This window comes from Hibiscus syriacus, unplaced genomic scaffold (assembly GCF_006381635.1).
Source record: "Hibiscus syriacus cultivar Baekdansim isolate YM2019G1 unplaced genomic scaffold, ASM638163v2 tig00111238_pilon, whole genome shotgun sequence".
In the NCBI taxonomy this organism is placed as follows: Eukaryota; Viridiplantae; Streptophyta; class Magnoliopsida; order Malvales; family Malvaceae; genus Hibiscus; species Hibiscus syriacus.
Window position 1 is genome coordinate 175815 of NW_024063030.1, and position 18992 is coordinate 194806.

General features: G+C 36.5%; 2 pseudogenes; one reads left to right on the forward strand and one right to left on the reverse strand.

Moving 5' to 3' along the window:
• Nucleotides 1-805: 805 nt before the first annotated feature.
• LOC120157076 lies at nt 806-5183 on the reverse strand (annotated as a pseudogene).
• A 10839-nt stretch (nt 5184-16022) lies between these two features.
• On the forward strand, nt 16023-18885 carry LOC120157172 (annotated as a pseudogene).
• The last annotated feature ends 107 nt before the right edge of the window (nt 18886-18992 follow it).

An 18992-nucleotide genomic window follows, 5' to 3' on the forward strand; every position in this document is an offset into this window, starting at 1 on the left:
GATCTCTGTTTCATATCATGTCCCTAACTATCGAAGGTAGTTTAGGGTCATTTTCAAGTGTAAAATTGGAACTTAGAATATGAAGAAAGTTGTGAGATTTTTCATTTTTTGAAATTGATTCGCGGCATTTTGAAAGCTCTTTATGCTATTGTCATGTTCGAATTCAATTGAGAGCAACATAACTAATCATGTATGCATATAGAAAATTTTCTCCTGGAATCGCTTAATCTATACAGCTTCTAGATTTCAATTGTACATATATGTTTTTCATGTTCAATGTAAGTTTCTTCGCATGCCTTCCTTCTGATCATGTTCTGTTTGTTAAATATAACTAACGATTTGCAAAAGGCAACGCAAAAACAGTAATAGTTTATTCGTAGCGTGATTTACTAGGCCTTAACAAGGAACTTTAAGGAGACTTCGCTTGGAAAAGACTTATCATCCCTCTTTATTCTGCTGTATAGAACTAAATCCATTCCAGGTTTTTAAAGGCCCACATTTGTTACATTTGGTCGGGTCCAAGTTTATTTGTAAGGAAATGTCATAGAATGTACAGAAACGGTTTAAATTCGAATGTAAGCAATATTTTATTATTCTTGTTTTTAGGCAAAAACTTGACCTTCCCTGGTTAGGCAGAATATCTGGAAACCATAGTTAAACCATACTCCCAACTTGATCCAATCAAAATATCGTCAAAACGAAAGCAGATCCAGATAAATAGGGAAATTCTACAAAGATCCTTTATCTGCTTCTCATGATCAGAGATGTTCGAGGTGATCATATACACAACAAAAGCCGTCAACATCCCATATTCCAAAAGTTGTGATAAACTATACAAAAAGAACAACCCTACACCCCTTGTTTTCCCCTTCCCCTCTAATCCTCAGTGTCAATCACTGCACCTTTTTCTTCAAACTTCACTCCCACCAAGAACTTCATGCTCACCTGTTGTCGAAAAATATGACGAACATAATTTTAGCAGAGTTCTGAATGATTTACTGATGAAAGAATTTCTTGAGACTTGCCTGTTTGGGATCATAGACTGTGTACTCATTATATTCCAGAGGGCTGTTCTTGTGTTCTGAAGGAATCAAATGACCACAGGGGACTTTGATATCATCTTTCCAGTCAATGAACTCTGATTCGTCTGGTTTCTTTCTCCCCAATCCCTTAACACATGCTTTCTTCTCTTCAAATTGCTTTGTATCCTGTGTTGTTCAGTTCAGTGATGGAATAATATTTCATGAGAGGATTAAGGATTAAGGTGGTGATATAATGATGTAAAATCTGAAAACATAGTCTGGGAGTTATACCTCAGGTGGATCCTTGAGCTCGACAATTTCCTCTCCTTGTGAAAACACAGCGAGAACCAAGAAGCCCTCGGGCCGGTCTACAGCAGTGAAGCCATACCTGGCAGCCTCTGCAGCAGCATCAGAACAAACAATGCCCTTCCCGAACTGTAAAAAAGAACGTGGACGTTCAATCATATGAATAGCATTTAGACATTAATGAATTGAAAAACTATAGATGGATGTTCGTTTTTACCATGTATCCTGGAACTGGTAGAGAGCAGCTAGCTGGCAGGAAACCTTTATGCAAATGCCTTAACAGGTTTGAGCTCCGAGTACCTGGAAGAATACATCAAATACAAGAATGATCACTCAAAATCACACTTGCAGTAAGATGAGATAGATGGATGATTATTAGACGATTCAAGGCCGGCCTTACCACACCACAGGAGTCTTTTGTTTGGTAGCTTTTCATCAAAAGAGGGGCCTCCCTTCGTTTCCACACTGAAGATGTTCTCCACTGAAATCCCATATTCCTGCCCAAAATTCCCCAAGTATATAATGCTTTGTTAGCTAGTCAATGAAGAATAAAAGCTGCGCTAAAATATGCAAATCCTGGGGGTGCGGCTTACAATGCCTGCAACTTTGACAGGTTCATAAGTTTTTTCCACGTAATTGAGTATCATCTTGTAGTCATCTGAATCTTTATCCAGTGGAGAAATTGAGCATCTTATTCTCTTATATCTATCAGACAATGGATCATCAAGGGTATCATCTCCCATGTGTCCAATAACATGGGAGGCCACAACAATGTCTCGAACACACTCAAATGATGCTGCACACTAGAAAATTCAAGCCATGGTTCAGCAGTAAGAAAAGCAGGAGTTAAAAAGGGTGTGTATTTATGTTGTGCATCCAGGTTTTTTACATGATCAGCAAGTTCTTGATAATCCCTGAAGATGAAGGGCCTGGTGGAATGCATCAGGGTGAACCATGTTTGGCTAAAGTCTGACCAAACCGACTCTGCTTTAGGTCCAGATTCTTTCATTGATTTCACTTTTTCTACAAACTCTAGTAGAACCTCTTCACCTGGTTAAATTCATGATATTATAGATATGGAAATGGACAAAAGAGGAAAAAGTTAACTAGAAGGCTGAGGAAATGGGTTCTTACATTTTTTCAAATGAACGTTAGAGAGAATCCCCAGTGGTAAATCAGGGGCATCTAAATCCATCTCCATCATTGCATACCTGTCCAGTGAAGAAAACGACTGGTAAATCCGACATCCGAAAAGAGAATGGGATAAAGGCCATGTTTGAAAGAAACATACTTGTAAATCTCCTGACTGCAAAGAGCCTTTACGAAGTTTGCAACCATTGGTTCAAGTTTACAATGTGCTGCCGCAACACCTAGCTGCCGAAGGCCGAGTCCTCCACATCTCACGTCCACTCCATCATCCTTGTGGATACAATGAAACTGATTAGAATAAATATAATGTGAAAATAAAAAAATTCAATGATATGGTCAGAACCAGAGAAAGAAGTGATTTTTACCATGTCTATAGGATAAAATTTCAATGGCTTCTTCTGAAACTTCTTCTCCCTTTCCCATGGCTCAAACTCATTTCCTGTTACCTCCTCAAAGAGTTTAACAAACTCCTTCACAGCACCGTCAACATCTTTCCATTCGTCGAGCTTCTCCTGAGCATTTGGATCATCACCTGCTCTCCCTTTCTTGTAGTACAAGTGGAGATTACCGTCTGGTACCTTGATAAGTTGCATAATACAATACCTATACAAATGAAGCTTGGAAATCAGTAACTGCAATAGAGTTAACTGTAGTATCAATATAGAATCAATAAAAGAACTCGCTGCATTACTCATTAATGGATCGTCCTTGGTCGCAGAGTGAAAAGGCACAGTTGTATAATATACCATCTTTCTCAAAAATTTGACCACCTTGCTCTTGCAATCTGCTATCCTTGTAGACTCCTCTTTTCCCATATAGCTTGAGCTGCAAGCAATTAAATCACAGAATTGAGACCAACCATCTTGTTCTTTTAAAAAAAAATACTCCAATTTCTATGAGGTGAAATAGCATACTTCTGCTGAAAATGATTCAAGTGCTGATTCATCAGGAACTTGTTTATCCCATGGAATTCCTTTGCCGTCCATGGAAAGATCTGTAACTATGTCATAAGCTTCTAATGGCTGTGCTTCTTGTTTCTCGATGCTGTCGAGTAACCAAGTTTCACTCACAACTCGTACCCCTCTTTCCCTGAAATTTTCCATCCATTGTCATTCATCTAAGACTTTCAAACCCTAAAACCTTTTCAATGGCACAAAGTTCCCCACGCATATACTCACATTGCTTCTATCAGTTTCGATGAGCCACCGCGCTCCCGTTCGGAGGGAGGAGCAACCAAGCAAGTTATACCTGCCCCCAGAGTTTTATCAAAACAATAAACAAGAGAACATATAGGCATCATAAAGTAGGACACTTTGCAATGGTGAAAACAATTACCAATGACTGAGTTGGAGACTTTCCCCCCATGTTTCTCTATCTTGGATTTCCAGAATTGCTGCATTAGAAGAGTTGCAACGTGAAGGGTTTCAGCCCTTTTCAGTCAAAGAACAAAGATTTAAAGGTTCAGCAATATCTAAACTGAAACATTTTCACATACATGTGTGCGACTAAGTCGGCCCACCAGGGAAATCATCATTCCTAAGAAAGGTTTGTCAGTGACTTCTACATACCGGTGAGGCCGGATCCTTGGATCCTCAAACTTCTTCAGCAACTATAGGAAGAAGAAAATGGTAGAGCTTAGTGAACTTTACTGAAATAAAATCAATGAGATTAATAAGCGAAAGTTACATCGGCAACAGGAGAATTCAGGGCAGAATCAGGCAGTTTGGGTGGTTCTTGCTTTCCTTGCGGGAGTTCTTGTTTTGTATACACAAGAAGACCACTCGCTATAAGTTCCCTTGCAAGAATAACGGTTGCCATCAAACTCCAAATCACCATTGCAGATTTGGCATTTCTCCAGTGGTCCATAGAACAACATATCAAGGCTGCCAACAGCAAAAAAGAAGAAGATTTTAAAGCTCTGGGTGATTTCATTAATGAATTATTCGCATGAAAATAGACTAACCATTTGATGGCAACTGAAGCATCAGATCCAGATGAACCCTGGCCATTGGCTTCAAGAATTTCCCTCATTTGCGCAATAGATAAGTGCTCTTTGATAGCTTTACAGAACTCTTCAAACTCGTTAGCTACATTAGATGTAGCTTTTTCCTCGTACTGATCATTACCAACCTCAACCTTGGGTTTCTTCGGAGATTCTTTTCCTTCATTACTTTCCATCTGCTCTGCCTTTTGCTTTCTTGTCACAATGATCTTCTCTTCATCACCAGTTCCATGTCCATGAGCATGAGACCTTGTTTCATGAAGCTTCACACATTAAAAGAAACAAAAGTTAAAGCCTATGTATGCCATTAGAACTATCATTATGAAACCAAAAAAAATAGTAACAAATCTGGTACAAAACCTTCATGATTTTCCTCCTCGTTTATCGTCAATACAATTTCTGTGAAAGAAACTAGAGTTTTAGTATGGATTTTCGTACAAAACATAAAAAGCCTTAATAGGGCACTATTTTCTAACACCAACAATCTTGTACTATATAAACGATGCATTGAAATTGATGGAATTCTTTCAAGTCTCTAAGCGGTTCTGTCTTCCCAGGAACAAAACATCTGTTGTCATGCAAAGGAGCTCAACGCCACGTGTCTAAATGTATCTCTCGCAGCCTAGACCTTCGACGGGTGGTAATCTAAACTGTATATGATTCAACAAGTACTTTTTGGCTTTTTTCTCACTCTCTCCATTACATGCATTTACTAAAGTATTACAGCATATATCTAGTCCTTTTCAGATTCAATGTTTTTTACTTGTACTACTTGGCAGCGCCTTATCTTCCTGCTGACACCTGGAATTTGTAATGTGGGAGACCCCAATGCTGCCACTGAGGCTATATATATATATATATATATATATATATATATATATATCTAATTTTATCCTAAATTATAACTAAAACATTAATTTAATTATTTAACATTTTTTAAATTATAACTAAAAAATTGAAAATATTAAGGCATGTGTACTTGAAATTAAGGTTAATCGTGATGTAAATGTTGTTATAAGTTCTGAATATGGAATGAAAGATTCCTTTGTCAATGTCGAGAGAATGCCATTGATACGAGGTATTGAGAATATAATAATTTTAATTTTCTTTTATAATCGTTAATATTTAATCTATTAATCAATTAATTCGAATATGATATTACAGAGGTAAGGAAGATATTTTTAATCTAATTTGCTTCATTTCCAAATATCAAGATTTAAATCCATGACCTTGTTTAAGGAATCTAATGTTCTATCTAATTAAATCAATTTATTGTTGATAACAATATTAAATATTTAATGATAAAATTTAATTAAAAAATTATCAACTTTGGATACCACCAATTTATATATCAATTCTTAGAAAAAGAAAACAAGTAAACGATGCATTTAAATTAGCAATAAAGAACGAATCGGAATTTTTCAGTTCAACAGCTTCCGTGCCATTCCCGGCTCTGACTCTGAAGTCTCCGGTTTTGGGAAGAAATGAGTAAAATGGAAGCTTTTAAACGCAGACTAATAATTATATTACTGCTGTTACCAAATCTAAGGTCAATTGCACCGTCACCAGACAATCACCGCTACAATGTAGGAGATCACGTCCCTTTATTTGTCAACAAAGTTGGTCCCCTCAACAATCCCAGGTACCCAGAACAATGAACAATCTTTATTTAAGCTTCAATTTTTTCTTGGGAATTTAGTTTGTTACTTATTTCTAAGAATTGGGCATTGTTTAAACTTATGTGGTAATCAATGTACTTTGAAGACTCAGCGTTTGATTTTCATTTTGTTAAGTCAACTGCCTGTAAAAGAATTCTAGGTTATGAAAGAGTGGTAGTTCCCTTGTACCACGATGTTGAAGGATAAGATCTAAACTATAATGAGGCAACGACCCTGTTATTTATGTTAGTTGCTGGTCAATACTGAAAAGCTCGAGTCTTCTTGGTGTTTTGGTTATTGAGATATCAATTCAAATCCCTTTAAGGGATTTTAGGGATTTAATGGTTAAATTGTAACACCCTAATTTAGGGGTTAAATTTTAAGAAATTATAATGTGGTAAATTTAATTGGTATTTTGGAAGAAAATGAGGATTAAATTACAAAATTTCAAAGTTGGAAGACCGTGTTATAAAGTACAGAAAATTCAATGACTAAACTTATGGTTTACCCATTTTTCTTTTTGAGATATTATAAACCCCATCAGACGCATATTTTTCTGGAAAATTTCAGTTTTCCTCCCCTCAACCCCTTTTTCAACTCCGATCTACTCGCAGTTCGACCTCCGATCGACGAACCGAAACCACCATCGTGTTCGTTGTCAACCGAGGAACAAAACCCCTCAAACCTTTCGTCGTGAATCATTGTCGTTCGTCGTTAATTTCAGTCGAAAGTATCGTCGGTAATAACTCGATTTTAGTTGGTTTTTCATCGATTCACGATGATCGGGTCATCCGTTTACGACACCTCCCGTACCATCGCGTTCTTTGCATCGTTCCGAGTCTGTCGGTGTCATCCTTGGTCTCCGTAGACGGCGGCGCGTGAGGAGGTGAAGCGGTCAAAGTTTCCGACGTTTTGGAATCGAGCTCTCCGCCGTTCCAAATTGTGAACCGATATTTGTAAGTGCCTCAAAATCGCTTAAAATAATTTGAGCTGAGCCGAGCCGTTTGAGCTGAGCCGAGCCGTTTGAGCTGAGCCGAGCCGAGCCGCCAAGACCGAGCCGTTTACTGTTGACCACCGTTGACTGATGTTGACTACAGTTAACCAAAACTTTGACCAGCTTTGACCGAGCATTAAACGACCTTTGACTTCGACTGAGTATACCTATCTTGATAGTTTTCGACGTTCCAAATCCATTTCTGCAATCCGTTTTCCGAAATTCAGACCCGAAGGCCTCGATATTCTTGGAAGTTGAATTGAAGATCAAAGGTGTTCGAATGGAATTTTTATGGTCGATCAGTATTACACGGAAATCGAGGTAATACTTTACTACCTCTTTATGCTTTATGGAACATGTTGATATTGGTAAATGCATGAATAAGATAATGTTGGTCACTTTGGTGGAGTTAATAATTTATACACTCGATATGAATGTGGTAGAATTCTGTAACTGATTACGGATCGAATGACTAATATAAGAGATTGAGGAATTGCTAGATTAAATTACAAGTTTGTGATTGGTGATAAAGAAATCAGCCATATATCTGCAACTTATAATTTATTTCATCAAAGGTTAAATGTTAAAGGTACTTGGATGAGAAATTATGAGAATACTCCGGTAGGGTAAAATTATGAAAATACCCTTATGTTATAAAAAGACAAGATTTGAATATGAAAGTTAGGTAAGAGGATTTTACAGACATATTGATGTCCATAAGAAATGTTAGTTTTATTTGGAAATTATGGATAACCGATTTTAATCGTAGGAGAGTTTGTGAAGGATATTAGAAGTCTGTTAAGAGAACCGTTTTAAGATCAGAGAGTGTTCAAGAAAGCATTTAATCATAGGATCTCTAAATTATATTATTTTCGTTAAGAGATAATATCGAAATTATCTGGTTAAAAAATTACGAAAATGCCCTTGAGAGGTAAAATAGTCAGAGTTGACCCTGAAGGAGAAAGTACTTTGAGGATTTGTACTTAACTCGATTAAGTACAAATTTAATTATTAATATTCTGTCTTTGTAAAGAAAAATTCATAATATTGCGTTTGTAAAATTCGAGAAGGCACTTGACCCGAAAATATCTGAGTTATGAGTAAATACCTGAAGAACAATTTATCGGAGGGTGCTCTTTTATCAGAATTGTTCGAACGGACTGGAATAGATGATAAATTAGAATTAAATAATAAGACCGGATGAAGGAAAAAGATTGAAATACCGTAGATCTATAAAATGATCAAAATACCCCTGTAATGGAAATGACCCAAGAATATCACCAAGCTCAGGAATGATTGAATATCCTCGAGCTCTGAAATGAATGGAATAAAACTGAACATCAAATTACCAAATACCTTATGGCCTAAATTAAGTAAATGTCTTGGATTAATTAAGGAATCCAAGTAAGCATAGGTATTGGACTACCTGAATATCCTCGAGCTCTGAAATGAATGGAATAAAAACTGAACATCAAATTACCAAATACCCTTATGGCCTAAATTAAGTAAATGTCTTGGATTAATTAAGGAATCCAAGTAAGCATAGGTATTGGACTACCTTTAAAGGTAATGAAAAATAATTTAAGTGAGTAGATCAACCCTAAAGCTATGTCAATACCTGAATGACATATATATTACTGGAACATGTGTTCGTCTTCTCAAGTTTGGCTCGATGACAAATTTTGGAAGTATTCAGTTCAGCTTAGATCTAGATCGTATTCAGTACTAGGAATTGGACGTTTGTTCGACAAATCAACCACGAAGACCAAATTGAATGGAATGGAAGTACAACATGTATCTGAAATTCAGGAACGTTTAAATTATTCTGGAAAATCCCGAAGTAACTGGATTGGACTTGAATGTTAAATGAACTAAGTAACCTCAATGACTGAGGATTAAGTAAGAGATGAAATAAGTTTGGAAACTCGGATGAACTTATGTGATGTATCAATATTTGCTTGTCTCCTTAAGATTTTCAGTGATGACTCAGATGATGATTTGTGGATAAGAATATTGGTATTAAAGAGTAAATACCCTGAAAGGTTAATGAATTGACAAGTTGGTAAGTATTGGTTCTGGAAGCTATTCATTGGTGTTGTTCGATAATCGGATTAACGTTATAGATTGTAAAGATTCTGAATACCTTCAAATTTCGTAGAGCTTCAGAAAAGTGTACGAATAAGATCCCGATGAATCATCCTGAATACCGATGATTTTGTCAGTTAACAAACTCTTCTAATTGTGATTTAATTTCCGGCATTCTGGTAAACTAAAGATTTGCTTTCTCTGCCCGATAAGATTATCTTGTATCTCTAAATAATATCTGGAAACTCTAGTGTGTTCCCTACTTATATGAATATTTTATCTGATTTCTGATTTGAATTCTGTTTTGACATCTGATCTGAATTGTTCTGATTCCTAACTTGGATTTTATGATATCTGATCTGAATTATGTTTGATTTTTTATATCTCTGTTTACCGACGGAGAAATGTTTTAAATGAGGGGTATTGTTGAAGGAAGAAGTTCCGCAGGTTCCTCGGCTTTGTGCTCAGGGCCTTATATGTTGTGTTGGGTTGGGTGTATGGTTCTGGGGAACCTACACATTATGTTGTATTGGGATGGGGGTATATATATATATATGTTTTAAAAGATCTGAAAAGTTACATGGTTTTGGGAATACACTGGAAAACCTATTATGATCTCCACCTACATCCGAAATATTTCCATCTGGAATGAATACTATTTGTTACTACCTGAAATATCCGTAGAATCTCTGCTCAGTATAAAGATATGTAAATGTCTGAATCGATAAGGAAAAATTTGTTTATTTGTATCTGCACGTTCTTCAGCATCATCTGGTAGTTATGTATTACTGAGCTTTCCAAAGCTCACTCTATTACTCACATTTTCAGGTTAAAAGAATTGTACCAGTGCATCTATCGACTTCAGTAAGGGAGTTCTTCCGGCGTTGTTACAGAGTATGGTACATGTGATTAGGGGCATGTAATTGTTTTTTATACGAGTTTGTAAATCTGTTTTATTTTTAAATAGTGGCAAATGATTTTATAAGTTACACGTTTCAATAAAAGTTTTAAAATTTCTGCTATTTTTACGGTGGGTCGCTCCGGTGGCCCAAATATGACACCCCGGATCGGATCGGGGAACCCACATTGGTCTGGGGGGTTTCATTTAGTGGTATCAGAGCTATGGTTTGAGTCAAGATTTTCAAGATAGACCGGCCGGTCGAATGTCAAAATATGTCTGATCAATACATGCCCCTAGACTGTAATCGTACCTCTCTGAGTCAGAACTCTAAGGTCAAGTCCCTATCTGTAATGAGTAAACCTAAGTTTTATCCATTAGGACTCTATCGTTTTATAAAGGAATACCAGTAACGCTTGTTTAAATTCTGTAAAGTACCTCACGAGCTATGTGAGAGTTAATTGTCTGAGAAATGCTGACCCGACTCTAGAAATGAAATTGAGATATGTTGTTGCTCTATGAGCCTATTCACGTAACCGGATGATTTTCACAAGGATAAAGTTGGTTTGATTATTTACTTAGATTGAGGAAAAGTTCTAATAAGAATGTATACTCAACTGATTAAGGATTAGAGGAGGATTTGTATTTCTGTAAGAGCTACGTGAAAGATATGAAATAAATGATGGAAGCTTCATTTCTGTAATTAAGTGACATGAATAAATTTCGAGGACGAAATTCTTTAAAGGATGGGAGAATTGTAACACCCCAATTTAGGGGCAAATTTAAGAAATTATAATGTGGTAAATTTAATTGGTATTTTGGAAGAAAATGAGGATTAAATTGCAAAATTTCAAAGTTGGAAGACCGTGTTATAAAGTGCAAAAAATTTAGTGGCTAAACTCATGGTTTACCCATTTTTCTTTTTGAGATATTATAAACCCCCATCAGACGCATATTTTTCTGGAAAATTTCAGTTTTCCTCTTCCCCTCAACCCCTTTTTCAACTCCGATCTACTCGCAGTCTGACCTCCGATCGACGAATCGAAACCACCATCGTGTTCGTTGTCAACCGAGGAACAAAACCCCTCAAACCTTTCGTCGTGAATCATTGTCATTCGTTGTTAATTTCAGTCGAAAGTATCGTCGGTAATAACTCGATTTTAGTTGGTTTTTCATCGATTCACGATGATCGGGTCATCCGTTTACGACACCTCCCGCACCATCGCGTTCCTTGCATCGTTTCGAGTCTGTCGGTGTCATCCTTGGTCTCCGTCGACGGCGGCGTGTGAGGAGGTGAATCGGTCAAAGTTTCTGACGTTTCGGAATCGAGCTCTCCGCCGTTCCAAATTGTGAACCGATCTCTGTAAGTGCCTCAAAATCGCTTAAAATATTTTTTAGGAATTTTTTCGGGAATTTTCTGACACTGGGTTACTGTTCACGCGCCGCACGCGCCACCACCTGAGAATGGGCTTCGTCTAGAAGCCTGAGGAGCCGTTTGAGCCGAGTCGTTTGAGCCAAGCCGTTTGAGCTGAGCCGAGCCGCCTAGACCGAGCCGTTTACTGTTGACCACCGTTGACTGACGTTGACTACAGTTAACCAAAACTTTGACCAGCTTTGACCGGGCATTAAACGACCTTTGACTTCGATCGAGTATACCTATCTTGATAGTTTTCGACGTTCCAAATTCGTTTCTGCAATCCGTTTTCCGAAATTCGGATCCGAAGGCCTCTATATTATCGGTCAAACCCGTTGACTTTGATTTTGACCGAAAATTCCAAATTTTCGAAAAGTCATACTTTATGCTTTCGACGTCCTGAATCCGAATCCGAAGTCGGTTTCGCCAAATTCGAACCCGATAAGCTGTTTTTAACTGATTTATCACCCGATTCGATCCGTTTATCGCAATTAAGCTCCGTTTCTGATATAATTTATGTTGATATGTATCTGAGGAATTATTGGAAGTTGAATTGAAGATCAAAGGCGTTCGAATGGAATTTTTATGGTCGATCAGTATTGCACGGAAATCGAAGTAATACTTTACTACCTCTTTATGCTTTATGGAACATGTTGATATTGGTAAATGCATGAATAAGATAATGTTGGTCACTTTGGTGGAGTTAAATAATTTATACACTCGATATGAATGTGGTAGAAATTCTGTAACTGATTACGGATCGAATGACTAATATAAGAGATTGAGGAATTGCTAGATTAAATTACAAGTTTGTGATTGGTGATAAAGAAATCAGCCATGTATCTGCAACTTATAATTTATTTCATCAAAGGTTAAATGTTAAAGGTACTTGGATGAGAAATTATGAGAATACTCCGGTAGGGTAAAATTATGAAAATACCCTTATGTTATAAAAAGACAAGATTTGAATATGGAAGTTAGGTAAGAGGATTTTAAAGACATATTGATCTGATAAAAATATTGATGTGCATAAGAAATGTTAGTTTTATTTGGAAATTATGGATAACCGATTTTAATCCTAGGAGAGTTTGTGAAGGATATTAGAAGTCTGTTAAGAGAACCGTTCAAGAGAGAGTGTTCAAGAAAGCATTTAATCATAGGATCTCTAAATTATATTATTTTCGTTAAGAGATAATATCGAAATTATCTAGTTAAGAAATTACGAAAATGCCCTTGAGAGGTAAAATAGTCAGAGTTGACCCTGAAGGAGAAAGTACTTTGAGGATTTGTACTTAACTCGATTAAGTACAAATTTAATTATTAATATTCTGTCTTTGTAAAGAAAAATTCATATTGCGTTTGTAAAATTCGAGAATGCACTTGACCCGAAAATATATGAGTTATGAGTAAATACCTGAAGAACAATTTATCGGAGGGTGCTCTTTTATCAGAATTGTTCGAACGGACTGGAATAGATGATAAATTAGAATTAAATAATAAGACCGGATGAAGGAAAAAGATTGAAATACTGTAGATCTGTAAAATGACCAAAATACCCCTGTAATGGAAATGACCCAAGAATATCACCAAGCTCAGGAATGATTGAATATCCTCGAACTCTGAAATGAATGGAATAAAACTGAACATCAAATTACCAAAATACCTTATGGCCTAAGTAAATGTCTGGATTAATTAAGGAATCCAAGTAGAATAGGTATTGGACTACCTTTAAAAGTAATAGAAAATAATTTAAGTGAGTAGATCAACCCTAAAGCTATGTCAATACCTGAATGACATAGATATTACTGGAACATGTGTTTGTCTTCTCAAGTTTGGCTCGATGACAAATTTTGGAAGTATTCAGTTCAGCTTAGATCTAGATCGTATTCAGTACTAGGAATTGGACGTTTGTTCAACAAATCAACCACGAATACCAAATTGAATGGAATGGAAGTACAACATGTATATGAAATTCAGGAACGTTTAAATTATTCTGGAAAATCCCGAAGTAACTGGATTGGACTTGAATGTTAAATGAACTAAGTAACCTCAATGACTGAGGATTAAGTAAGAGATTGGAATAAGTTTGGAAACTCGGATGAACTTATGTGATGTATCATCCCTATGGATTATGAACCACAAATCAAGTACGTCAGCATTTCATGGTATAGTTTAAACATGGAAATAAAATAAAGACCATTAGAATATTTGCTTGTCTCCTTAAGATCTATTCATTAGAATATTTGCTTGTCTCCTTAAGATATATTCAGTGATGACTCAGATGATGATTTGTGGATAAGAATATTTGGTATTAAAGAGTAAATACCCTGAAAGGTTAATGAATTGACAAGTTGGTAAGTATTGGTTCTAGAAGCTATTCATCTGGTGTTGTTCGATAATCGGATTAATCGTTATAGATTGTAAAGATTCTGAATACCTTCAAATTTCGTAGAGCTTCAGAAAAGTGTACGAATAAGATGATCCCGATGAATCATATCCTGAATAACCGATGATTTTGTCAGTTAACAAACTCTTCTAATAGTGATTCTAATTTCCGGCATTCTATTGGTAAACTGAAGATTTGCGTTTCTCTGCCCGATAAGATTATCCTGTATCTCTAAATAATATATGGAAACTCTAGTGTGCTCCCTACTTATATGAATATTTTATCTGATTTCTGATTTGAATTCTGTTTTGACATCTGATCTGAAATCTGTTCTGATTCCTAACTTGGATTCTGTTATGATATCTGATCTGAATTATGTTTTGATTTTTGATATCTCCGTTTACCGACGGAGAATGTTTTAAATGGGGGTATTGTTGAAGGAAGAAGTTCCGCAGGTTCGGCTTGTGCTCAGGGCCTTATATGTTGTGTTGGGTTGGGTGTATGGTTCTGGGGAACCTACACATTATGTTGTGTTGGCATTATGTTGTGTTGGGATGTGGGTATATATATATATATATGTTTTAAAAAGATCTGAAAAGTTACATGGTTTTTGGGAATACACTAGAAAACCTATTATGATCTCCTGAACCTAGACATCCGAAATATTTCCATCTGGAATGAATACTATTTGTTACTACCTGAAATATCCGTAGAATCTCTGCTCAGTATAAAGATCTGTAAATGTCTGAATCGATAAGGAAAAATATGTTTATTTGTATCTGCACGTTCTTTAGCATCATCTGGTAGTTCTGTATTTCTGAGCTTTTCAAAGCTCACTCTATTACTCACATTTTCAGGTTAAAAGAATTGTACCAGTGCATCTATCGACTTCAGTAAGGGAGTTCTTCCGGCGTTGTTGCAGAGTATGGTACATGTGATTAAGGGGCATGTAATTGTATTTTTATTTATATACGAATTTGTAAATCTGTTTTATTTTTAAATAGTGGAAAATGATTTTATAAGTTACACGTTTCGATAAAAGTTTTAAAATTTCTGCTATTTTTACGGTGGGTCGCTCCGGTGGCCCAAATGTGACACTCCGGATCGGATCGGGGAACCCGCATTGGTCTGGGGTTACATAAATAACTAATACATGACCATTTTGAAGAAAACAAGACCGATAATTGAAAGTTTACTAGTATTTCGAGAACGTTGAACTTTTATGCACTTAGCCGCATTGTCATTAGATTGGTTATCTTATAATTTTTCCTGGGGTAGAACTAGAACTTATACTAGAGTGACTCCTTAGAGCACGCTGCCCTGGGAGAGAGATGAATGATTATGGTTCGAGGTTACCTTTTTGTTCTTAGCATAAGTTCATGGTCACTTTTACTTGAACTGCCAATTTCCATTTCCTTTCTGGCTACTGTGTCCTTCTGCTCTTATGTTTTACCCCCAAACTGTTATTTTATTGCAGTGAGACTTACCAATACTATGAATTGCCATTCTGCCGTCGAGGTTAGCAACAATCATCAGAATACTTCTTCTTAAGTTTGATATCATGCATATTGAAAATTTTCATAACTACTTTTGTATGTGTAAACTTTGAGTAATGTGAAATTAGTATTTGTTAACATTCAGTTAAATTTTACAGTTTTAACATTGAAAATTGCTTAAAATAAAATTATCCTGCATTTACCGGGGATGAAGCTTTTAAACCAAGTCTCTCTAGATTCTTGGCTCTGGGATCGTATAGTTACATTTTGGAGCTTACAATTTTATCACTTCAATGTTCTTTTTCTATGCCTCCGCTTCCACCTCTGTCTCTTCTGTTTTCTTTTACTGTTTTGTGCTTTGCCAAAAGTTAAACAGTAGCACCGAGGTTTCATTTCTCCCAATTTTTGGGCTTGTGGAATTTGGAGTTGTACTAGTAAGTTCGCACTTTGTGGCTGATCCTATAATACCAAAGGAGTCCCTTGGGGAAGTTCTGAGTGGTGATCGTTTGACTAGTGCAATATATAAGTTGAACTTCCGGGAGAACAAAGTTGCAGAGACATTGTCACAAAAAGCTTGAAGGAGATAATATTGCAAAATTTAGAGATGCTGTCATGAATGATTTTTACTTTCAGATGTACTATGATGATCTGCTATTTTGGGGGTTTGTTGGGAAAATTGAAGATAACAGTTGGACACTTGAGGACAAGTCACCCAAGTATTTTCTGTTCAAACATGTACAGTTTGACATGCTTTATAATGGAAACCATGTTATTGAAGTACATGCAATTGGTGATCCAAATTGGGTTGTTGATATTACAAAAGATGTGATCGATGTTGAGTTCACTTATTCAGTCACCTGGAATACAACGTCAGCTGCCTTTGATACCAGAATGGATAGATATTCAAAGGCTTCATCCCTCCCAATCCACCAGAAAATTCATTGGTTTTCGTTCATCAACTCATTTGTCACTATTATGCTATTGATAGGATTACTTAACTTGCTTTTCATGCGGCGTTTGAAGAATGACTTGAGAACGTAATTTGCCTTATGTTTGTTGACACTGTCAACTTGTTTTAAACCTATGGTATTTCTTTTTTATGCTTTGAGGCTAAGGTTCAATGCATGAATAGCAGGTTTTCAACTGGAGATGACGGAGAAGAAGACCGGGAGGTTGGTTGGAAATATATTCACGGTGATGTATTTAGATATCCTCAACATAAGTCCTTGTTTTGTGCTGTCATGGGCATGGGTACTCAACTGTTAACCTTGTAAGCTACTCACTATTTTTCTCCTATCTGTTTGATATCTTGTTCATATTTATTAATTACTACTCAACATCTGATAAGTACAACAAGAATAATAAACAAAGTCTTCTCCACTTCGTGGGGTTGGCAGTTGGCTAATGACATGATTGATATGATAATTGATACATGCATGGGAATCAACTGCCTTTTGCTGGCTAATGGCATAATTAAACTAAACCTTGTTCACCTTCATATTCTTCTTTTTCCTCTTTTGCATTCTCTTTCCAGTTGCCTTCTGTTTCAACAACTTATTTATGCTTTCATATTGGACGCCTTCACTATTGAGTCAGTATTACATATTTATGATACTGCAAAAGAATTGCCATTGTAGGATGTAGTTTTCAAATCTAATTAGATTCAAAAACTCTCCTTTTCTTGATTTTCGTGGTTTTATGCTATGGTTACTCTCAATATGAAAGTTTAAGATTTCTTCTTAACACTGTTGCATTTCCTTTCAGAGTCTTCTGCTTATTTGTGTTGGTATGTCTTGGTATCCTCTATCCGTACAATCGCGGAACGCTTTGCACTGCGCTTGTCATCTTATATTCTCTGACATCTGTAGTTGCTGGTTACACTACGGCTTCCTTCCACTGTCAGTTTGCTGAAACTGGTTGGGTAATGTTTTTAATTTAATTTAATTTTGCACACACTGAAGGAACCTTTTTGCTTATTTGATAAATAAAAGAGAGTCAATTTTCAGGAAAGGAGTGTCCTCCTGGCTGGAATCATGTATGCTGGTCCCTTGTTTGTGATAGGTTCCATCCTTAATGTGGTTTCTGTATCTTATGGGGTAACAGCCGCACTCCCTTTCAGCACTATCATGGTTATCATTCTCATATACACTTTTCTCACCATTCCATTGCTTGTGTTGGGTGGGGTGATTGGATACCACTTTAGGTCTTAATTTCAGTCACCTTGTGCCACGAAAAGATACCCAAGGGAGATTCCTCCATTGGCATGGTACTGGAAAACTCCTTGTCAGATGTTTCTTGGGGGTTTCTTACCTTTTAGTGCTATTGTCTTCGAGTTACAACATTTATATGCGAGCTTGTGGGGATACCGGATATTCACTCTTCCCAGCATTTTGTTTATCATGTTCATCATCCTCATCCTGCTCACTGCAATATTAAGTGTTGGTTTGAGGTATATTCAGCTATCTGTGGAAGATCATCAATGGTGGTGGAGGTATGTTCCCTTGCAATTTTATATACACGGATGTTAATGCTCATGAATATACACACTGAACCATGGGCATGTATGGTTGGTATTTAGGCTTCTTTACTTTATATATGTAGGAACCTTCTTGGTAATATGAAATCTCACAGGTCAGGATTTTGATGTGAAATTTTTTATTGCTGCCTACCTTCACAAACTTAGGACCTATGTCACTCTGACTCTTCATGCTTTCCTGAAATACCCGTGTCTGAGACATACTCTAACATGAGTCTGATAATATGATTTTCTGAGGACCCTCCTACTCATGGAAACCTTGGAAAAAATTGAACATATCCCTTTTGATACCCATGTCTGATACTTGAATCCGAGTCCAAGTAGAACTGATAAGTGTTTAAAACTGGATCAAATACTTCTAAATGTTTTTCTTCAATTACAACCACTACCCTTGCAAAAAAAAAAAGAATAAATAAATAAATAACAGCATTTTTGGTTTTTGTTGTATTGATTTAGAGCCTAGGATCCAAAAGATAAGAGGGTTTTATGAATAACAAATAATGCCGTTTATTGTTCTAAGTAATGCTTTGTTTTCCCTAATTCTCCCTGCATTGCCATGACATTTTGAACACTTGGGATGTTTTTGCTTGATGCAGATCTGTGTTGTGTGGGGGGTCAACCTCTATTTTTATGTTTGCTTATTGTATCTATTTCTACGTGCGGTCAAGCATGAGTGGCTTATTGCAATTTTCATTCGTTATCAGCTACAATGCCTGCGTGTGCTATGCATTTTTCTTGATGCTTGGCACAGTAGGCTTCCGTTCTTCCCTGATGTTCGTTCAATACATTTACCAAGCTGTTAAGAGTGAATGACTGCCTCTTCATGTTCATGGTAATGGCTGTCTTTCTGCCGTCACCTCAGACCCCTAATCTCTCTAATCATATTATTAAAAATCAAGTAAGAAGGGAAGACATGGAAAGAATGTGGTATGAACAAAAATTTCATGTTTGGCATGAGAGAAAATCAGAGTTATGTTTTGATGCAATTTTCCTTCTTTTTCCCAAAGGTAAGAAGTTTGCAGTCGTAGGAAAACATTTTTGTATAT